Source organism: Artibeus jamaicensis, unplaced genomic scaffold, assembly GCF_021234435.1.
Source record: "Artibeus jamaicensis isolate MK-2021 breed Jamaican fruit bat unplaced genomic scaffold, CSHL_Jam_final contig_923, whole genome shotgun sequence".
In the NCBI taxonomy this organism is placed as follows: Eukaryota; Metazoa; Chordata; class Mammalia; order Chiroptera; family Phyllostomidae; genus Artibeus; species Artibeus jamaicensis.
The window spans coordinates 2,059,385-2,076,328 of record NW_026522014.1 but is presented as its reverse complement, the minus strand read 5'-3'; the positions used below and the strand labels follow the sequence as shown (position 1 = coordinate 2,076,328).

Here is a 16,944-nt window from a genome sequence, read left to right as displayed (position 1 = left end):
AAAGTGCTGGGGAGGCGGGCAGCTGGGGAGTCACGGCAGGATCCGTTGACCTTACAGAGTGGGAGCGAGTTTTGTGGACAGCCGAGAGCCAGAGCCGGTGACCTTGCCAGACAGCAAGCAGAAAGACAAATTAGAAAATGTGACCTGTGCAGGCTTCCCTCCCTGCGGGCCCTGAAAGGGGATCCGGGAAATTGGGTGCCTTTTAGGCACAAAACAAACCAACTTAAGACACGATCTGCCAGCCACCCCCACCCAGACAATAGTTCTCTGGCTATTGGGGGATTTTTGAGAGACTAAGGGTAAGTGACAGGTAGCAGGATGCAGTCAGTGATAATTAGAAGAGAACTTTACTGGTAGAGCCTAGTATGAATAAGATTAAAACAATGTAGAAATTTAGTATTTTTGCCAGTCACACCCACAGTTTCTCTTTATTCAAGTTGCATAATGATAAGCAGGATCCCTGATGGTCTAAGGACTAAAGTACTGATGCCCATTTTCCAACTGCCGTTTAAAATGTTTATTCCAAAAACGTTGCCTGTCTGTCTGTATTGTTTCATGTCTCTGGGCCAGCAGTCTTTGGACCACTCCAAAGGGGTAGAAATGAGTTCAAGACATGGAATCTTTAAATCCTAAATTCTAAATTCTGTCTTTGCCTTTTTTGGGGGGTTGTGCAAGTGGATGGGGAGACAGCAGTTCTTAAAGCTTCTCCTGGGTGGTAACCAGTGGTAAAGTGTGTGTGACTTAGGATAATGGTGTTTCCTTAGCGATCCTGGAATTTCCCCATTGTGTGGTTGACACTGTGTGGTGTGTTCTCCTTTTATTTTCTAAACAGATGCATAGTTTTAAGTCAGAAAGGAATGCACAGAAACTTCTACAGATTAGGGTGTGATTTTTACCTTTCTCAACTCTTAGGATAAGGTGTCGGAAATGGTCTTGGGGTCTTGTTGCTGTCTTCTCGTCTGTCTAGGGATTCTGTTCAACAAATAGATGCCTACTATGTGCCCTGTGGATGAAAATATGTAAATAAGCACAGCTAAATATTTTTGTAACAAGTCAAACAATTTAACATTAGTCATCAAAGTAGAGAGACCCAAGACTGACCTTTGAAAATACCAAGCCCTCTATCAACTCAGGGAGCCTCAATGTCTACAGAATCTTCCGAGGAGGTTTTAACTTGTCTCCTCATATTCCAGGCTGGGTGATTTGTGTGGTGCTTTGTTCCCTACACAGACTCAGGCTAGAAGGCAGCAAAGAATCATAAATACATAAGATGGTAAATGGCTATAAAGATAAGGACCCCCATTATATAACTCCTCTTGAACCACTAAAACAAAGTGGGGTAAAATAGGAGCCTGGTCGAACAGTGTTTTAGGAAGGTGGGATCACATATAAGAGCAACAGATTACCTTTTGTGTGTGTTTTCTTCATTGAAAAATAACAAAAACCCTTTTGGGTCATCTTCGAGATACTGGAGGAAAAGGAGAGGGTACATTTTTGTCCCTTGCAACTTAGTTATCATCCCAGAGGAATCACCTAGGTGGTTTCGGAAGGATGAATTCCCATCACTAGAGTTTTAGGACCAAAATTCTTGTTTTATTTTGTCTGTCACCTGTGGCAAGTATCCTGTCAAGGATGATCATCGTGTATATGAATCAGATGCTGTCATTCCAATGTGGCAGTGTTGTAGAGGCACCCCTGTTTCCACTCTAATTATTCAAGACACAGACTATTCTTCTAATGAAGGACGGTGGTTGTCTTTGTGTTCTGTTAGTCGATTTTGGCTAATCTCTTTTATTCCCTTGATCTATCCTCCTGAGACTGGTGTGTCTTTAGAGATTTGTAGCCGACCTATGACTTGGATGCTGTACTGAGAACTTTCAGGAAGTTGTACTTATGAATTGAAGACACGGGTCATTGTCTAAAATTATCTTTACATGTTAAGTGTTGATGATGACACCTCTTACAGGCTCTTTAGAGAAACTGAGACAGTGTATATGAGAGCACTTTGTCAGTTTAAAAGTGTTTCAAATGTCCAGGTACTATTTGTGTTCAGGCAGATTAGTGGGGCCCTTGCCTCAGAGCAGATTCCCAGCAAAGCATCAGTTCGCCTGGCCTCTGATAGAACAAACCATACTCAGAGCCAGACATGATAGACTCTGGAACCAAGAAGGTACTTGAATATAATGAGCCTGTAACTTGTCAGAAAAGCTCATCAGTCATATTAGTGAAGTTCAGTGACACTGGAGAAAATTGTTAAGGATGACCTCACAAGCTGCAGATCCCCCAGTTTGTTTCCTCCTCGTTTTTTCTCCTCCGCCTCTGCATTGGGGCAGTCGTTGGCCCCCACGACTTGCTTGGCTAGACTAGGAATTCTGGACTTCAGAGGTTGCTGATATTTGCTCAGGCAGGGTCAGGAAATCAAAGACGGGTGACAACAATACTTTTCTCTCCAAGGGAGAGTTGCCAAAGTTGAGCCCCCAAACTGGTAATGTTGTTGCCTCACAGGATTATTGCCTGGTTCTTTAGAGGTGTCTTAAAGGGCAGATGGCTTTAAAGTGCCTTCAAGGCATAAGCAATTGATCATAATTGTAGGCCCTTCCCACAGATAGTTAAGACTCTAAGTTTGAAGGAGCATAGTAAACATACTAGGATTTTTTCAAATTTTACGCTTTCATTTTGATGGATTTGCAAGACAAGCTGACTTGGTATTGCTGGCACATGTGCAGGGATTGTGACTTGAAATTCTTACTGACCTGGACCCAATGTATCTGCCCCAGGCTTGGTCAGTGTCCAGGATGTAAATTTACTCTTTACAGCTGGTAATCCCAAATCCATCAGACTTCCGTATGAACCTGTATTAGAGCGGATGCACTCTACCAATGAATTCTGTTTTACATTCTGAACTAAATATATATAGGCAGGTAAAATAATGTTTTGTCAGCAGTCTGTTCATTCACCAAATATTTATTGAGGGCTTACTGTGTGCCAGACGCTGCTGGGAGCTGGGGGTGCAGAAGCGAACACGTCAAGAGAAGCCTGCATTTCTAGGACTTACCTTGTAATGAGATGAGAAGTTCTCTTTTTTTCTTTTTAAAAATTCACTTATCTTTATTTCCATGGTCTCGCTTGCTATATTTAACCTAACCAGTTTTCTAGAGCAACTAATATTTGTAATAATTTGGTTACCAGGAGTTTGCTGGTTGAACAGGTAAGATAACCAAAACATAATCAGAATCAAATGCTTTTTGAAGATTAAATTTCACCTTAGGGACATACAAATATATCTACATAAGAATACATTGACCCATAAGTGACATATATAGTGAACATTTGAGCTCTATTTATTCGTCGAAGATTTAGGAAGATCCTACTGTTTGAACACCAAGGGGCTCAGTGCTAGGAAAAGTACTGAGGTAAATCACACTGGCCCCTCTCCTTGAGTAATCCACACCCCCACCCCACTCTTTGAAGGAACCCCAATATTGTGACAGTATTGTGTCATCTCAAAGATCCTGGTAAGTGCTACCAGGGTTGTCCCAAGGGACCAGATTTGTTAGGGTAGCAGTAAAAGTAATTCACAATCAATTCACTGGTTCCAGAAACTTAAACTCAGGGCATGTCAGTGAGTAAACTTATGACATCTAAATATGTTCAGCTATTTTTATTAGCATATTTAATTACTGCTTAAAAAAAACAACAGAGGAAGCTCTTCTGCATGTGGGTCTCTGACTCTCATGTGTGGGGTTCCCATACATACATATGTGTTAAATTTGGTTATTTTCTCTTGCTAAAAATAAATAAATAGTAAAGCCAACAGGAAAATCCATGCAGCTCAATGTTCAAAACTCTCCTGTTTAAGAAGAGTTTTCTGACTTTCCCTTTTAAGACATCTCAGGGATATATATCATGAAACAAGAATTAAAAATGTGATGTTCTCTCGAAAAACCTAATCATTAACAGGATAGAAGAAACATGGCAGGTTATTTGATGCAGCATAAAACCCAGGCGTCTGGGGATCCTTCTGAATAAAAGTGTTATTTTGTGAGTGAATAACAGATTTTTTAGGGCTTGTTTCAGTGAAAGGGAAAGCAGGAGTTTAATTCTCTTTGTTACGTTTCAGTATACTGAAAGTATGTTTGGTCCCTCATTCTCTAAGAGTTCCTTGAAAAGTTTCCAGTTTATCAAAGCTATTTGGTAAATAAACATTTTCACAATGATGTTCTGCCAATGCCTTGTTTCTGCAGAAGAACTTGGTAATACCAGATTGTTGACATCGCACTTGTATTCTTTTTACACAACTGTTATCACCATGCAATTACTGGAATATCTCTATCAAGACGAAAATGGTGTAATGGTGTAATGGTACTTGTATAAACTTGAACATCTAGTGGTGTATTTTCCTATGTTTAAGGTGTGGGTAAATGAATATCTATGAAAAAAAACAGACACCTTGTTAAAAGTAAGTTGTCTTTAAAATACATGCCTCACTATTAATGATTCCTTAGGAATGTTTTTTTAAGAATGAGACATCCGGTACATGTACTATGTCATTGCAAACTCATGGATATTAGGGTTGGAAGACACTCTGGAAGTCTTTCAGCCCTTTTATGTTGTGAAGAACTAAAGCCCAGAGGTGAAGCAACTTGCCTGTCATACCATTTCAAAGTTGTTGATTTGTTCTAAAAGCCGAGTAGCAATTTTAAAAAAATTCTTAATTGTGTGATGGAAGAAGTTAAATCAAGTGACTGCGTTTCTAGTTTGGAAAAACAATGAACTACATGTAGACAAAGGTGATGATTTGCCAGGAATAAATGACATACCAATTCAGGAAATTCCTGAATTCTGCAGTAGGCCCTCCTGAAGGATATCTGCAAAAAGTGTAATGACTATCCATTACATTCTGCTTGTAAAGCATTTGGGTAATAACTATGATCATTTAAATGGCTATAGTTAAATAATAGTACAAGTAAATAATGTAGTTAAATAATAATAATACCAAGTTCATTTTAGACAAAGAACAGTAGGAAAAATCTAAATGCTTGGTACTCATCTGAAGAATGAACTATTGCGTAATGTGGTTCTGGCATCTACGACTCATTTAATAAAAAAAAAACCATAATGCTTGAAAATTAGGCAGCACAACAACCTCCAGACAGATAAACAAATATATTACTCATGCTTCTGGAAGAACTAGTTGCACTCTTGCTATTTCTCATAACCTTCAGATGAGCTTTTCTGTCTCCTTACCTTAGGAAGGAAGTTAATTGTGAGCATCCTGGTGTGGTGGAATGTAGCGGAGGTGAAGTCTGGGTGCAGGAGCATTGGTAATAGGAGAAGGTAGTGTGGGTAGTGTTGGCTTTGTCCAAGGGCCAGGAGGCAGGACTGAAAATGGGCCCTGGTGGCTGGTAGCAAGCATGCCTATGTAAAGGTCACCATTTGAGTGGTGATCTGTAGATGCTAAGGCTGCTGGAGCAGGCAGGGAGGAGTTTTCTGAGACTCAATGGGCAGTTGTTTTGAATATCACCAATTGGCTGCCACGCTTGCTTTTGTTTTACCAGCTGCTCATGTAGCTGCTCTCCACTGAGAGGTGAAGTAAAGGCACCTCAAGGCATGTGACAGGAATCTCTGTGTGTCTGCAGTAGCCAGAGGTCCATTTGGAATGGGCTAATTATTACACATTTAAGTAGTTTACCTAAATTTGGGCAACTACTGGCTTTGTCATTTTGTAGCCATTTTAACAATTGATTCTTATTCTCTGCCCTTCCTAAAGGATTTTACTTCAATAGAATTAAAGTCACCGTATAAGAATTTTGGAATCGGAAGGGGTCTCAGATTTAACTTAGCTCAGCTCCTTTTGGGCTATGTAGCAGTTGTTTTGTAAATGCATAAAAGAATTATCTCTTTTTTAGTCAACACTTTTATTCCACATTTACATACCTTACAGATAGAAAATGAGGGTAGCTAAGGTTCAAACACAGGTTTATATCCAGCGTCAGCAGGACAGGATGACGAATGGTTATTGCATATCCAAAAACACTCCCCCGGGACGTGAAAATATTTTCAATGTAATGATTTTATGTTTCCTGATGTGAGGACAAGGGTTGTATCTTTTATACCCATAAATAACACAGAGTCCTTAACTGTTAGTTGCTCAGTATATGTTTCCTGAGTGAACTAAGTAAAATAAGTTAAATCCCTCCAATGAGAACTTGCCATCCTTCTGGAGCTGCCTAGAGTATTAGCAAGTATCTCAGGCTAAACACAGGGAGATTATTGGGCATTAACTGTATGTAAAACATCTACACACCTAGACTATTTAGTAAGAGCCTTCAAATATGTATTGGTGTTTTAAACTTTTCCTGTGACACTACCCATTTTTTGTCGTCTACACTGGCTTCCGCTGTGATGGGATGTTCTTCTGTTCCTTGTGTGCAATTGCTACATGTATCCTACAGTCTAGGCAAACAGTCTATTTCCCCTGTATGTGCTCCTTGCCATCCTCCTCTGTGACTTTAATAGGGGCTGATCTCAAATCGCGCATGCAATGCCCCTTCCTGTGCCCCTGTTTCCACCTGTTGAAATGCTGCTCGTCCTCCAGGGCCACACTCTAATTTTTTTTTGGTGGTCTATTCCTTAATATCTCTATTTGAATAAGACTTCTACTTCCTTTGAATCCTGACAACTTTGGAACTCCTTTATGGCGCTCAGCATATGTCTGCCCCTTTGTACTATATCTATTATAGAAGATAAAACGTTAATCTCCCTCTCAAACACCCTCTTTTGTTCCTTTACCTTTCCACACCCCAAATGTAAGGCCTTGAGGCAGGGAGTGTCTTGTGGTGATGGCCGTTTACTTTCTGCATCCAGTGGAAATAAAGAATGAATGAATAATGGAAAGGATATCTAAGGAGGGAACCATGTAGATTATTTTCATCACATGAATGTTACTATAAGGAGTGTCAAATAAAGAAGGAAGATGGATCAGTATATTGCACTATATTTATTTGGTTCCTGGTAGAAATAAGGAATGCTGAAAAGAGAAAGTTTTATTTTTGTTTTACTCCAATATTCAGAGTTTATATTCAAGTAAGTTTTAAATTTAAGTCATTCCCATGTTAATTAACTGTACAGTCTGGCACTTAATTCATACTATAAAGAAGGCATTGGCATTAGAAAATATGCACAATTCAGTAAAAGTTAAACATAATTTGAACACTTTTAAATGTAAGAATGTAAGGAATACAGTTCAATCAGTTATTTAATTCTTTTACTTTTGTTTTTTCCCCACTAATTTTAGTGTCATTGGCTTTCTGTGCTGGAAAGACTCTTAGGAGGAGCAGAGTTAAGTAAAACTTTCCTAATAATTTAAAAAGATGTCAAGATACTGAATTCCACTAAAACTTTGTCTTCTGCTTCTTTTCATAATTTGTGTACAGGGAGTTTGGATTCCACCTTGACAGACTGGTGGGTTTAGTTCAGAAGTATTCTTCCAGTGTGAACTAATTCTCATTTCTCAAACCACACGTAGTAGGTGTGTGTACATGTATGTACTTGTGTAGGTGCAGGCAGTGTACACCCAGAACAGTTGAACACAAGGTCCCTAAAAGAAGCGACTATTTTCTTGTCCTTTAAAAATTTTTATTTTTCAACTACAGTTGACATACAATATTATAGTACTTTGAGTTGTACAGACATTTTTGTAACTTATGAAGTGATTACCCCAATAAGTCTGGTGCCCATCTGACACCATCCATAGCTATTACAGTGTTACTGATTATATTCCCTATGCTGTACTTTTACATCCCCATGACTGTTTACAGTTGTCAATTTGCACATCTTATTAATTCCTTTCCCTGTTTCACTCTCCCCAATCTCCCTTCTATCTGGCAACCCAACCATCAAAATGTTCTTTGTATCTGTGAGTTTGTTTCTGTTTTGTTTGTTTACCATGTTATTTTCAGATTCCACCTATATGTGAAATCATCATATTTGTCTTTCTCTGTCTGACTTATTTCACTTAGCATAATGCCCTCTAGGTCCATCCATGTTGTTGCAGTTGGCAAGATTTCATTCTTTTTTGGGGGGGGGTGAGTCATACTCCATTGTGAGTGTGTACTACTTCTTTATCCGTTCATCTTTTGATAAACACTTAGGGTTGCTTCCATATCTTGGCTGTTGTAAATAGTGTTGCAATGAGCATAAAGATACATCTGTCTTTTCAAATTAGTGTTTTGGGTTTCTTTGGAGAAATACCCAGAAGTGGAATTACTGCGTTCTTCTTTGTGTCTTGTTATATAGCCTTTGTTTTAAAGTCTCTTTTGTCTGATATAAGTATTGCTACCCCAGCTTTTTTTTCACTGCCATTTGCATGAAATAATTTTTTTCCATCCCTTTACTTTCAGTCTGTGTATGTCTTTCCATCTGAGGTGGGTCTCCTGCAGATGCACATATGCGGGTCTTTTTTTTTTTTTTTTTTACCAATTTGGCAACCTTGTGTCTGTTGATTGGAGCATTTAAATGATTTACATGTAAAATAGTTATCCATAGGGCTGTAGGTATTGCTGTTTTTTTATTAATATATTTTATTATTTTTTCTTCTTTTTCTTCAGGAAGGCTCTTTAACACTTCTTGCAGTACTGGTTTGGTGGTGAATTCGTTCAGCTATTTCTTGTCTGGGAGTTTTCTTGGTTCTTGCCCCCAAGCACTTAACTTGGTGGTTGCCATCTTGTAGCCCAAAGTAAATATTTGTGAATGAGTGAATGAGTATGTGCCCTCTAGGAATTCAGAACTGATTTTTTTATAGTCAGAATTGGGTAACAATGTCTGAAAGCACATTTGGTATCTGCTTATTTATTCAAGTATTTATTGATTATGTGCTGTACTCAACATTTTGTTAAATGTGACTGACAGTGATCCTATAAAGTACCTACATCTTGAAATGTCTATCCGTACAGAAAGCGTTAGGTCTGGAATTTGTTTCAAAATGGGGTGTAGATGAAACAAGCTGATCATTGTTGAAGCTGCGGAAGTTCCTTGTGTCTGTTTGAAAAGGAGTCTGGATACTTGGATTCTGTCCTGACCCCTCCACCTGTGAGCTGAGTGACCTACAGTAAATTATTCTATGTCTCTTCACTGTGGTTTCCCTCTAATAATACAGAATTATTACTACTCTTTTGACCTTAGTTACAATGATCAAGTGAAATTATGTATATGAAGACCCAGTATTGTTAAAAAAGTAAGGTATTATTAACAATAGGAATCCGTCTCCTCAAGTGGCTTATAATTTTGTGGAGGAAGCTGACATGGACACAGATGGTTACATTGCTGACTGGAAGTCCCCCGCTCCACCACCCCCCCCCCACAGTGTTAGAGTATAAATGCAGCTAGGAATTTCCGAAAAGATATGTATTGGATTTATATTACTCGTAGTAAAATACAGTCTTTAATCTGGGTGTTGGTAGTTGGTGTCGGGTTTACTCAGTCTGTGCTGTTCCTGAATGGATTTATTGTGGGAGGGTCTGGGAACATAGTGCTCCTGAGAACATGGTCAGAATGGCTGGGAGCTTGACGATTTCTGGTATATTTCACTATTCAGATGAACTGAAAGAGGAGGTGAATTCTTTGCTTGTTCTTTTGCTTTCTCTTTTTAAATTTCAAAATCTCAAACAAAATTATTCCTTTTTATGTCACCGTTGGAATTTCTGCTCATTAATTTTCTGAGGCTCTTCTTACGGCATGACTGCCCTGTGACTCTCCATATCTTATTCCAGGTACTCTGTGTTGAATTCACTAAGAACCGCTGTCCACAGAAAGGAAGCAGTTTTCTTTCCGGGGCACTGATCTGTAGTGAAACACAGTGGTGCCCCCCTTACCTGCAGTTTCATTTTCAGGGGTTTCAGTGATCCATGGTCAACCATGGTCTGAAAATACTGAATGGAAAATTCCTAGAATGAACAATTCATAACTTGAAGCCCTTGCATAGACAGCTGCAGTTGTCCTTGTAAGTCATGAGGCCCAAGTGGCCAGTCCCATTATGATGAACCATGCCCCCAGACTCCTATTGGGTGCCACTATTTCAAGCACTTTCATTCTCTGCTTAGATTGGTTGATTGTGACCATTTGAGGGCCTGGCATTACTTAATCATGACCAGTTATAAAGAATAATAAGGAAGGAAGGAAAAGAGGGAGGAATAGATGAATAGAATAGAATAGAATAGAATAGAATAGAATGAAAATGTGTGGCATCCCAGTCAATTGTTAGGTATATTGCAAGGAGTTACCAGAGGAGTTGTTCGCATTTTTAAAAATTTAAAGTAATTGTATTTTTCCATTAAAGCACTTGTTCTGTTTAATATTGCTGTGTAGTAAATTACTCCAAAATTTAGGGCCTTGAGACAACCATTTTCTTACGCTCAAGGATTCATTGGGTGGAGAAATCAGACGAAGCACAGTGAGAGTGGTGTATCTCTGCTCCATGTCTGAGGCTTCAGCTGGAAATGACACAGCAGCTGAGGATTCAATTCACTGTCAAGTCTGGAATTTCTTTCGGGCTGGTTGAGAAAGGACCTGAGCTGGGGCCGTGGACCAGAGCACCTATACCTTTGCCGTGTGGCTGGGGCTTCCTCTCAGCATCAAGGCGTAGAAGGAGTAGGACTGGCTGGTGGCTCCAAAAGCCAGTCAGTGTCCTCAGGAACACATGGTGTTACTTCAGCCACATTCTGTTGGTTACACATGAGTTCCAGGATTCCTGGGGAGGGGACATACACTGTTTTTTGTTGTTGTTGTAATCCTGACATTAGTATTTAGTGATTAGCACAGAGGGCTTTATGATAAAAAAGCAAGGCTTCTGCCCCGACTATTCCTATTCCTAGTGCTTAGATACAACATCTTTTAACTGTGGTTTTGGTGCTTCTGGTAGTTGCCTCCATAAGTCTAGATAATATGCTGTGCTCTGTTTTTTGGTATTTAAACCTCAGATATCTCTTAACTTCCTACTCTGAAAGATGGAGATTTAGCTCATCAGTTCTACTTCCTGTTCATCTCCTTCAACTTTTGTTTGATAGGGACATTTTTTATTTCATATAATAACTTTAAACTTAATGTAAATACAATTTTATATTTAAACATTATATTTTTGTTCTTTCACTTTTGGCAGATCTCTTGATTCTCCATTTAGTAGGAGAAGAATATTTTATCCCCCTAGCCTTCCTTCCACCTCTGTACTCCCTTTAATATAATAACTTCTGTCAGCTACTTTGCTAAAGTTATTAAACATTTGCCTCTGTTCTCCATCCACAATTGCAGGTCCCAGATTACAGTGCTGTGAGGACATAGGAAGCCTTCTTCAGTACAGACAACTGGGTTCTGTTTTCTTACTCTGCATCACTTTAAAAAAATTATGCCCTATTTTACATACTTCTTAATCAGACTATGGTTTTCTTGTAGTTTTGTTTTTCCTGGAGTCTATAGTTGCCTTTTTTTTTCTTCTTTCACTGTTTGCCTTTGTCACAACCTAACTTTTTTCCCCCAAACTCTTCATCATGCCATCTATTTCTGTTGATTTGTTCCATTTCCTGAAGTTTCTTTGAAGAGTTTGTCTACTGTGGACTGTTTATTTACTAGACCTGATGATCGGTTGTCTTCCTGGGACCTTTTTGACTGCTCCTCTGGGTTGGAGCCACTCTCTCCCGCTTCATGGCTCCTCTTCTTCAGCGGTTCACACCCCTGTTTTACTGGTGTACATTTGTGGGTAACTGTCTAAGGAATTGTGTATAAGAGAGAAACTTTGTGAACCCTCACTTATTTAGAAACATCTTTATTGTCCTACACATGTGATTATGGTTTGACGGATTTTAGAAGTCCAGAATGAAGAAATTTACCACATAAAAAAATTTAGGCCATTGTTTTCTCTGTATTAAGTGTGTCATTGAGAAATCATATGCCAGTATGATTTTCTAATTAATTTTTCATGACTTTTTTTGTCTGGAGGTAGCTAAGATGTGTTCTTCAGAAATATATATCTAGGTGTGATGCTTTGTAAAATTCGGTTTGCTGAGGCATTCTGTGAGATATTTCTCTATGTAGATTTATTTTATTTTATTTTTTTACAAATTGCTTCTTCTTCTCTATTTGTTCAGATCTTTCTTTCTGAGGTTCTCCTGGTAGTCAGATATTCTATCCTTCCGTTGTGACCTCTGAGTCTCAAAGTTCAGTCTTACAGATTGGACCTCTGTGTCCTACCTTCTTTTCTTTGATTTTCAAACCATTCTCTTTTCTTTTTTTTTTTCATTCTATATACTAAAGAAATCTTCCATATTACTTTCCAAACATCTATTAAATTTACTGTTTTGACAGTTATTTTAACCTCAAAACATCTTTTTTGTTGTTGTTCTGCTCTAGTTTGTTTTTTTAAAGTATCCTATTCTGGTTATATAGGTGTAATATATCCTTGAATTGCTCTAAGTTTTTAGGAAGCTCTCCATATTATCTCTTAGTCAGTATGTAGTTTTTAATAACTTTGTTTTCCTTCTTTCTGGATTCCTTAAATGCTTGATGATGTCTGGATAGCCTTTGCTTTTTAAAAAATAATCAAGTTTATTGAGATCCAACTTATATACAGTAAAAGTCATCCATTTTAAGAGTGATTTTTGTGGAATTTATAAACCAATATAACCACTATCACAATAAAGATGTAAAGCACTTCTCTTACCCCACAAGTTCCCCCAGGCCCCTTTGCAATCAATACCTGCCCTTCGGCCTGGACCCCTGGCAGCCACTGATCTTCTTTCTGTCATTATAGCTCGTATTTGTCCTTCTTAGAGTTTCATATACATGGTATCAAACAATATTGTGTTCTTTTGTGTCTGGATTTCACAGGTAATATTTTTGAGATTCATTCATGTTATTGACTATTCCAGTGGTTCATTCTTCCCCATCATTTGGATTTGCCACAATATGTTTATCTGTTCACCTGTTGATGTTATTTGTGTTGCTTCCACTTTGGCATTATTATGAATAAAACTGCTACGAACATCCATGCGCAGGCCTTTGTGTTGATATGGCATGTGCTTTAAGTTCATTTGGGTAAACACCTAGGAATGGTTTGTTGACTAGTGTGGCAAATGTGTGTTTAATTTTTAAAGAAACTGCCAAATACTTCCAAGCTGGTCATATCATTTTACATTTCCACCAGCAATGTAAGCAGATGTCACTTGATTTGGATACTACTCAGCACTTCCAGTATTGTCAGCCTTTTTAATTTTAATCATTGTATTTCAGGTGTGAACTGATACCACATTGTGGTTTTAATTTGCATCTAACTAATGACTAACGTTGAACATCATTTGCTTATTGGCCATTCTCTCTTTTGAGGAAGTAAGTATTTAAAAACTGGGTTATCCTTTTACAAATACTTGGAAAGGTCTTTTGTCAGGTATATGTATTGCAAATACTATATTTTCTTACATGTCTCTCAAAGAGATTTAATTTTTCTAAAATCTAATTTATTTTTCTGTGATGGTTTGTTATATTTTTGTATCCTAAGTAACTTTTGTTTACTCTAAAGGCACATAGATTCATTTATAAGTTTTATTTTATGTTTTAATATATTTTATTGATTATGCTATTACAGTTATCCCATTTTTTCCTCCCATTTATTTCCCTCTACCTTAGTTCATCTCCATGGGTCATACATGGAAGTTCTTTGGCTTCCCCATTTCCCATACTAATCTTAACCTTCCACTGTCTATTTTGTACCCACCATTCATGCTTCTTATTCCCTGTACTTTTTTCCCCATTCTTCCTCCTCCCCCTTCCTGCAGATAACCTTCCATGTGATCTCTATTTCTGTGAATCTGTTCCTATTCTAGTTGTTTGCTTAGTTCATTTTTGTTTTTGTTTTTTAAGGTTCAGTTGTTGATAGTTGTGATTTGTTGTCATTTTACTGTTTGTATCTTTGATCATCTTTTTCTTAGATAAGTCCCCTTAACATTTCATATAATAAGAGCTTGTTGATGATGAGCTCCTTTATCTTGACCTTATGTGGAAATCACTTTGTCTGCCCTTCCATTCTAAATGATAGCTTTGCTGGACAGAGTCATCTTGGATGTAGGTCCTTTGAATACTTCTTTCCAGACCCTTCTTGCCTTCAAGGTTTCTTTTGAGAAATCAGCTGATAGTCTAATGGGAACTCCTTTGTAGGTAACTGTCTCCTTTTCTCTGGCTGCTTTTAAAATTCTGTCCTTATCTTTAATCTTGGGTAATATAATTATGATGTGCCTTGGTGTGTGCTTCCTTGGGTACAACTTTTTTGAGACTCTCTGGGCTTCCTGGACTTCCTGGAAGTCTGTTTCCTTTGCCAGATTGGAGAAATTCTTCATTATTTTTTCATTATGAATTTCCTTGACAGCTTTGCCAAAAATCAATTGACCATATAAATTTGGGTCTATTTCTGGACTCTCTGTTCTGTTCCATTGGTTTATATATCTATTCTTTCACCAATGCCATGATATTTTGATTACTATAGATTTACAGTATGGCTTGAAATCAGGTAGTTAAGTTTTCCAACTTGGTTCTTTTTCACAATTATTTTTGCTATTTTGCCTACTGAAGTTTTGCTAATAATTTTTATATTGGTGTTCATGAAGGATAGTGTTCTGTAATTTTTTAAATTCATATTGTCTCAGGTTTGGAAGCAATGTTGACCTCATAAAATGAGTTGATAGGTATTTCTAGCTTCTGAGAGATTTTCTGACTGATTTCATATAGCATTAGTATTCCTTCATACACATTAATGGAATTTACCAGTGTAATTATCTTGGGTTAACATTTTCTTTACAGGAAGATTTTAAACTACAAAATCTATTTCCTTGAAGGACATGGAGCCAGCCATATGGGTTAAATCTCTCTTTGTAATTTGTGTTTTCCAAAGAATTTGTATATTTCATTTAGGTTTTTGAGTTTACTAGTATAAGTTTTTTATCTTTATTCTCATCTTTTTTAATATCTGTAGAATCTGTGGTAATGTGTCTTTGCAATCTTTATATTGGTAATTCATTTGTTCTGACTGTTTTTCTTGACAATACAGGTGACACTTTTGTTCATTTTATTGATGGTAAACCAGTTTTTTATTTCACTAATCTCTTGTACCATTTGTCTATTGTCTATTCCATTGATATTTACTTTTTTAAAATTTCTTTTTGCTACTTTGGGTTTAAGTTTTTAGCTTCTTAATAATTCTCAAATTTTCCTCTCCTCTGATATAAGAATTTGTGATTTTATTTGCTTCCCACACATTTTGATATTGTGGTTCCATTTTTATTGTATTCAAAACATTTTAAACTTATTTTGGCGATTTTTCCTTTGACCCATTATTTATTTAGATTTGTATATTTAAATGTCCAAACATGAAATAAAGAGTTTGCAGACCAGAAAAAAAAGACTAAAGGAGTGCATGTCCACCATATCAGTATTGCAAGAGATACTAAAGGGACTGCTTGAAGAAGAAGAAATAGAGACAAAAAGGAACACAGGTACAAAGGCAATAAATAAGTATCCATCAACAATAACTTTAAATGTAAGTGAATTAAATGCCACTCAAAATACATAGGGTAGCTGAATGGATAAAATAACACAGCCCGCATATATGCTGTCTACAGGACACCCACCTAAGAACAAAACATCTACACAGGTTAAAAGTAAAGAAATGGAAAAAATATCCCATGCTAATGAAAGTGAGAATAAAGCCAGCATAGCTATACTTCTGTCAGACAAAATAGACTTCATAACAAAGACCATAATGAGAGACGAAAAAGAAGACAATAACGAGAGACAAAAAAGATCACTACAGAATACTTTGGTCAGTCCAACAAGAGAATATAACCATTGTAAACATATATGCTCTAAATATAGGAACACCTAAATATATAAGGATAATCTTGGAGGATTTTAAGATAGACATTAACAGCAGTCATTGTAGGTGATTTTAACACCCCACTGTCAACAATGGACAAATCTTCCAGACTGAAAAATTAACAAGGATGATTTTAAATGACATTAAATCATTTTAAATGACAGTGGCATTAAATGACACACTAGATCACATGGACTTAATTGATACTCACAGAAAATGCATCCCAAGGAAGCAGAATATACATTTCTTCTCAAATGCACACAGAATATTTTCAAAAATAGACCACATGAGAGGACACAAAATAAGTTGTAACAAATTGAACGAAATTGCAGTTGTATCAGGTATTTTCTTGGATCACAATGGCTTGAAACTAGAAATCCACCTCAAGAGAAAACCTAAAAACATTCAACTACATGGAGGCTAAATAACATGTTATTAAATAATGAACGGGTTAAAAATTACCTAGAAACAAATCAGAATGAGCACACAACAACCCCAAACCTATGGGGCACAGCGAAAGCAGTCCTGAGGGGGAAATTCATGTCAATACAAACCTACCTAAAGAAGATAGAAAAAGCTACTTCTACAAGATCTAGAAAAACAGCAACAAACAAAACCCAGAGCAAGTAGAAGAAAGGAAATAATAAAAATCAGAGCAGAAATAAGTGACATAGAAACTAAAAAACCAATTCAATGGGTCAGTGAATCCAGGAGCCAGTTCTTTGAAAACCTAAACAAAATTGAAAAACCTTTAGCCAGACTCACCAAGAAAAAGAGAGAGGACCGAAATAAATAAAATCAGTAATGAAAGAGAAGTAACAACAGATATCACTGAAATATGAAGGACCTATTGGTACCATCAACTCTGGCCAAAAACCTAAAATGTTTCCCATAGGATGAGGAACAGAACAGAGTTGTCTGCTTTCAACACTCATATTCACCATAATACTGGAAGTCCTAGCCACAGCGATCAGACAAGAAGAAATAAAAGGCATCCAAATTGGAAGAGAGGAAGTAAAACTGTCATTATTCAC

General features: G+C 37.3%; 1 protein-coding gene across 2 annotated transcripts in view; it reads left to right on the top strand.

Moving 5' to 3' along the window:
* Positions 1-16,944, top strand: part of CDK6 (cyclin dependent kinase 6) — a 224,268-nt gene that overhangs the window by 3,725 nt on the left and 203,599 nt on the right. The window lies entirely within an intron of this gene.